Source organism: Rutidosis leptorrhynchoides, chromosome 10 (assembly GCF_046630445.1).
Source record: "Rutidosis leptorrhynchoides isolate AG116_Rl617_1_P2 chromosome 10, CSIRO_AGI_Rlap_v1, whole genome shotgun sequence".
Classification (NCBI taxonomy): Eukaryota; Viridiplantae; Streptophyta; class Magnoliopsida; order Asterales; family Asteraceae; genus Rutidosis; species Rutidosis leptorrhynchoides.
Window position 1 is genome coordinate 105,808,130 of NC_092342.1, and position 6,691 is coordinate 105,814,820.

The window sequence follows — 6,691 nt, forward strand, 5'->3', positions numbered from 1 at the left end:
ATTACTGTCATTGTTTATACCGCTATATCAAAATCACTGATGTACAAAATGTGATGAATAAAAAAGTGATTCATGTATGTTTTTATTTCAAGTTCTGTATTGCTTGAGGACAAGCAACGCTCAAGTGTGGGGATATTTGATAGTGCTCCAAATGAACATATATTTAGTAGCAATATCGTTCCAATATGTAAAGTTTTTAAATGTAATTTCCTTATTTTTAGTTGTAATAGTTAAATAAATAAGTGCGAAGACGAAAGACGCAAATCGCTCGAAAATGAAGATTTAAAGACAAAAACGAAGATTTGAAAGACCAAAACATCCAAAAAGCTCAAATGTACAAGATACAATTCAAAAGGTTCAATTTATTGATGAGAAACGTCTAAAAATGACAAGAGTACAAGTTACAAAACGCAAAGTACAAGATATTAAATTATACGAAAGGACGTTCGAAAATCCGAAACCAGGACATGAACCAACTCTCAACGCTCGACGCAACGGTGTAAAAATTACAAGTCAACTATGCACAAGAATAAAATATAATATTTAAATAATTCATAATAAGAATAATATTAAATAATAAAAAGTTGTTAATTGAGCATAGTTCAGGGGTCGTAAATGAAAATTTGAATTCTAATTTACCTATAAAAGGAACGATATGTTCGATGAATTAGGGAGAGAATTTTTCTCCGATCTTTTTTCTTCGATCAATTATCAATATCAATTATCAATATCTATATTCTATATCTCTATCATAATGTTAATGTAATAAGATATAACAATAATCTTAATTTTAAGTTTAAATTATGATAATAATAAGATTTATGATAGAGATCGTTTGAGTGTGTAAGTCGAAATTCTGTCCGTGTAACGCTACGCTATTTTTAATCATTGTAAGTTATGTTCAACCTTTTTACATTAATGTCTCGTAGCTAAGTCGTTATTATGCTTATTTAAAATGAAGTAATCATGATGTTGGGCTAATTACTAAAATTGGGTAATTGGGCTTTGTACCATAATTGGGGTTTGAACAAAAGAACGACACTTGTGGAAATTGAACTATGGGCTATTAATAGATGGGGGGTATTGTCTAATTGAGTGACAACTCATTGGAGTCTGTCGAACCTATCTTCAAATTAATTAACCTAATAATTAATAATGATTATGGTTGTCCTATTTAGTGATGTTCATATGGAATCTGTTATAATCATTTAATTAATCAATTGGGTTGGGTAATTGATTATTCATTCTGATCAAGTGGATGAATTAATATTCATAAACTAATTAAAACAGGGGTGGATTACATACAGTGATAACTGATGTAATTGTTGACAGAAGTGATAACTGCGTCACAGTTTAAATCCTTAATCAGTTGGAATATTTGACTTCGGGTATAAGGGTAATTTGACGAGGATACTCGCACTTTATATTTATGACCGATGGACTATTATGGACAAAAACCAGATAGACGTATCAAATAAACCAGGACAAAGGACAATTAACCCATGGTAATAAATTAAAATCAACACGTCAAACATCATGATTACGGAAGTTTAAATAAGCATAATTCTTTTATTATATTTCTCATCGTATCTTTATTTACTGTCATTTTATTACTCGCAATTTTATTTACTGTCATTTTATTTATTGTCATTATTTTACGCACTTTAATTATTGTCATTTATCTTTTCGCTTAAAATATAGAATCGACAAACCGGTCATTAAACGGTAAAACCCCCCTTTTATAATAATATTACTACTTATATAATTATATATATTTTGTATAAATATAGTTAAAAATATAGTAAGTATCACCAGCTCCCTGTGGAACGAACCGGACTTACTAAAAACTACACTACTCTACGATTAGGTACACTGCCTATAGTGTTGTAGCAAGGTTTAGGTATATCCCATCCGTAAATTAATAAAACTTGTGTCATATTTTGTAGTATTTTGTATTAAAAATAATACTATTTCGTACCCTCACGCTACATCATCAACTTCAATTCCTTCCTTTGAAATTTTATGACCAAGAACAATGCCTTCTTTAACCATGAAATGACATTTCTCCCAATTAAATACTAGATTTGATTGTTCGCATCTAATAAGCATTCGTTCAAGATTAACTAGACATGTTTCAAAAGTATCACCGAAAACTGAAAAGTCATCCATGAAAACTTCCATGCATTCTTCTATCATGTCGTGAAAAATCGCCATCATGCACCTTTGAAAGGTTGCAGGGGCGTTGCAAAGTCCAAATGGCATGCGTTTGTAAGCAAAAGTACCATAAGGGCACGTGAACGTGGTTTTCTCTTGATCTTCGGGTGCTATTGGAATTTGAAAGTATCCGGAAAAACCATCAAGAAAACAATAGTAACTATTTCCGGCTAATCTTTCCAACATTTGATCAATGAAAGGTAAGGGAAAGTGATCTTTTCTGGTGGCGTTATTTAATTTTCTATAATCAATACAAATACGCCATCCTGTTACAGTCTTAGTAGGAATAACCTCATTTTCTCATTTGTGAAGACAGTCATGCCACCCTTCTTAGGTACGCATTGAACTGGGCTTACCCATGGACTATCAGAAATTGGATAAATTAAACCTGCATCAAACAGTTTAATAATTTCTTTCTTAACAACATCTTGCATATTTGGATTTAGTCTTCGTTGGCATTGCACATACGTTTCATAAAACAATAGTAACACTCTCGTCCTCTATACTTAGGGTCAGTTTCTTACCGAACACTTCTATTATTGCTTTAGCCGTGTTTAAAAATGGTCTTCCTAAGATAAGAAGAACTCGAGAATCTTCTTCCATGTCCAGAATAACAAAATCTACTGGAAATACTAAAGTACCAACTTTAACTAGCATGTTTTCCATTATCCCTATAGGATATTTTACTGATCGATCGGCTAGTTGTATGCTTATTCGCATTGATTTCAATTCTCCAAGGTCTAGTTTAGCGTATAGTGAATACGGCATTAAATTTATACTAGCACCTAAATCTGCCAATGCTTCTATTGAACTAAGACTACCCAGAAAACATGGAATTGTGAAACTTCCTGGATCAGAGAGTTTTTCTGTTATCTTATTCAACAGCACTGCTGAAAAATTAGCATTCATAGTAATGGCCGAGAGTTCTTCCATTTTATTTCTATTTATGATTAGATCTTTCAGAAATTTAGCATATCTAGGCATTCCTGAAATCACATCAATGAAAGGAAGATTGACATTTATTTGTTTAAACATATCCAAGAATTTGGATTGCTCGGCTTCAAGTCTCTCTTTTCTCATTTTACTCGGGTAAGGAAGTGGTGGTTGGTATGGTTTAACATAAGGTTTAGCCTTAACTATGTTATCTTCATTAACCTTTTCAACTACCGGTTCTTTTTCCTTATCTTGATCAGATTGTGGTTCTTGTGGAGTAGGAATAGCTTCATCAGAAATTATAGGTATTTCAGGTGGTTTAAGTGTAATACCACTTCTTGTGGTAATGGCTTTAGCTGTTTCATTCAGGGGGTTAGCATTTGTATTACTTGGTAAACTTCCCGGTTTTCTTTCACCGATTAACCTTGCTAGGTTGCTCACTTCTTGTTCCAAATTTTGAATAGAAGCTTGTTGATTTCTAAATGCTTGAGCATTTTGTTCATTGGTTTGTTTCTGAGATGTGAAAAACTGAGTTTGAGATTCAACTAGCTTTGACATCATGTCTTCTAAATTTGGCTTTTTATCATCGGTTTGTGGTGGTTTATTTTGAAAATTAGGTCTTTGCTGATTGTAAGTATTGTTGGATACTTGTTGATTGCTAGGACCTTGTTGGTAGTTGTATGGAACATTTCGGTTATAATTCTGGTTTTGATTGTAGATGGGTCTTGGCAGTTGATAATTATTCTGATAATTATTTCCAGGCCTTTGGTTTATGTATGAAACATTCTCTCTTTGTTTCATTGTTAGTTCAATACTGAGACAATCTTTTGTCAAATGTGGTCCTCCACACTGCTCACAACTAATTCATATTGAGTGGATATCTTTAGTCATCTTTTCCATTCGTCTCTCGACAGCATCTATCTTTGCAGAAATGGAATCTAAGTCATGGCTAGAATCGGCTCTAGCTGCTTTAGATGATCTAACGATATCTTTTTCTTGGTGCTACTCATGTGAGTGGGAAGCAGTGTTATCAATAATTTTGTAAGCATCAGTTACTGTTTTCTTCATAATGGAACCACCAGCTGCTATATCGATGTCTTTCCTTGTAGTGATGTCGCATCCTTGGTAGAATATTTGTACTATTTGACAAGTGTCTAAACCATGTTGCGGACATCCTCTCAATAATTTTCCAAATCTTGTCCATGCTTCATATAGAGTTTCATTTGGCTTCTGTGTAAATGTAACAATTTCTGCTTGAAGTCTTACGGCTTTAGATGCCGGAAAGAATTGTTTAAGAAAATTTTCAACTAAAGCGTCCCATGTATCAATCGCTCCTTCAGGTAACGATTCCAACCAATCTTTGGCTTCTCCCTTTAAAGTCCAGGAAAATAACATGAGATATATCTGTTCATCCTCCACTTCTCGAATTTTAAATAGAGTGCAGATCCTATTAAATGTACGAAGTTGTTCGTTTGGATCTTCCTTCGGTGCACCACTAAATTGGCATTGATTTGTTACCATATGTAGGATTTGTCCTTTGATTTCATAATCTGGCGCATTAATGTCAGGTTGAGTAATTGTGTGACCTTGGCCAGTGCGTTTAGCTAGCATTCGGTCTTCCATACTTAGAGGTTCCAGATTCTCCATTATCGAATTTGTTGAATCTGAATCACTAGAGGATTCTGATTTAATGGTTGGTTCCTCAACAATCTCTGTTTGAATGATTGGTGGTTCCGGAGGAAAGATTAATGGTTCAGGATCTCGGAATCGTCCCTGAATATTCTCCGGATTCTCAATTGTGAGGTCGGGTTCAAAAAATGGATTATCGGAAATTTGAATTGGAGTACTTGGTCGACTTGATGACGATTCTAAAGAAAAATCAACGGCGACAATATTTGCTAGATGTCTTGATCGAGTTACAAGTGGTGAACGTTTTGCTCGGTGCATTCACTGAATATCCTATTAGTTATAAAAATAAGAAAAATTGTATAAGTTATCAAATTTATAGACTTTTCTGCTTTTGCTCACGTTTCGAATAGCCAATAGATGCAGCAGGGAGCCAGAACCCTTTAAATCCGAAGCTCACAACTCAGCCACTAACAAATCCAACTATTACTACGAAATAGAAAATTTGGATGTCTATCAATTCAACCACTTAAAATAATTTTTCGTCGAAATTTAAAGAAATTTTAGAGAAGAAATAGAAAAAATCTAAGTCCTAAAAACTAGAGTGGCGAAAAATAAGAAAGAAAAAGAGCGCGTCGGAAAACGTTGAAAAATAAAAGGTCGAAAAATTAATAAAAAGGACGTAGTGCGTTGAAACTTAAAAAGGAACTAAAAACTAAGAATTAAAAGTTGCGTCTAAAAATATTAAAGCTTAAAAGAAAAACTATATCTCAAATGGCAATAACTTAAAAAGGTACAAAAATATAAAAAACGGCGTCGCAAAATTCTAAAGCACCTAAATCTTAGTCTAAAGAAAAAGCACTTAAGGAATTTTACGGCAAAGCCTAAAAATCTAGAAATAAAAATAACTATGGCAAATACTATGTCTTAAAACTAAATACGAACGAAAAATACAAATATTACGCTAAAAACAAATAAAAAGATACAAAATATAAAAATAAAACTTAAAGTTGTAAAAAGTACAATTTTTATAAAAATATTATTTTTATATTATTTATTTTATAAAACTATTAATTTTATAATTTATAAAACTAAAATAAACTAAATAAAACAAATTAAATAAAAACTAAACTAAATAATTAAATAACTAAACCCTAATTAGGGTTATAATAATAATAATTATAAATTAATTAAAACCCTAAACTGGTCGGCTGAGGTTTCAGACCTGTCCAGTCAACTCATGCGATCGTATGAGTTTTCTGTTATGGAGCCATGCGATCGCATGGGCCTTGGATCCGGTTCAGTGTTGGGCTGCTACAGTACTAGGCCGAATAATTTTATTATTATTATTTTTTTCTGTTTTTCTATTTAAATAAAAATATTTATATAAAACTTATATTTTTACAAACTAAAATAAAAATAAAGAAACTTTATAAAACTTATATATTTAACAAACTCTTAAATATATATATATATATTTTTTGTTTTTCTTTTTATATTTTTGAATACTTAAAACGTATTATTACAAAAGCGTATTTTTATAAAAGTAAACTAAAAATTAATAAAAATCTTTTTTTTATATATAATGTTGTGCTTCCGGCGTTTAAGCAAGAATCTCACCGGCGCCAAAAATACTTGATGTGTGCGAGGTGTACTAGGAAATAGTATTATTTTTTACAAGGAAATACTATTAAATACGATACAATTTTATACAAGTGATTTATTTATTTATAGAGTAGATATACCTAAACCTTGCTACAACACTTATAGGCAGTGTACCTAATCGTACAGTAGTGTAGTTTTTAGTAAGTCCGGTTCGTTCCACAGGGAGACTTAGCCAAGTTTAACGCTATATTTTTTTAACTTATAATTGTAAAAATGCAAAAATATATATAAGTAGTATTATTATTATAAAAGG

The 6,691-nt window shown here is 31.8% G+C and overlaps 1 non-coding gene across 1 annotated transcript; it reads left to right on the forward strand.

Annotated features, from left to right (window-relative positions):
- Positions 1-4,303: 4,303 nt before the first annotated feature.
- LOC139873949 (small nucleolar RNA R71) lies at positions 4,304-4,410 on the forward strand. Its single transcript, XR_011767658.1, has one exon. It is a non-coding gene; the product is annotated as a small nucleolar RNA R71 (small nucleolar RNA).
- The last annotated feature ends 2,281 nt before the right edge of the window (positions 4,411-6,691 follow it).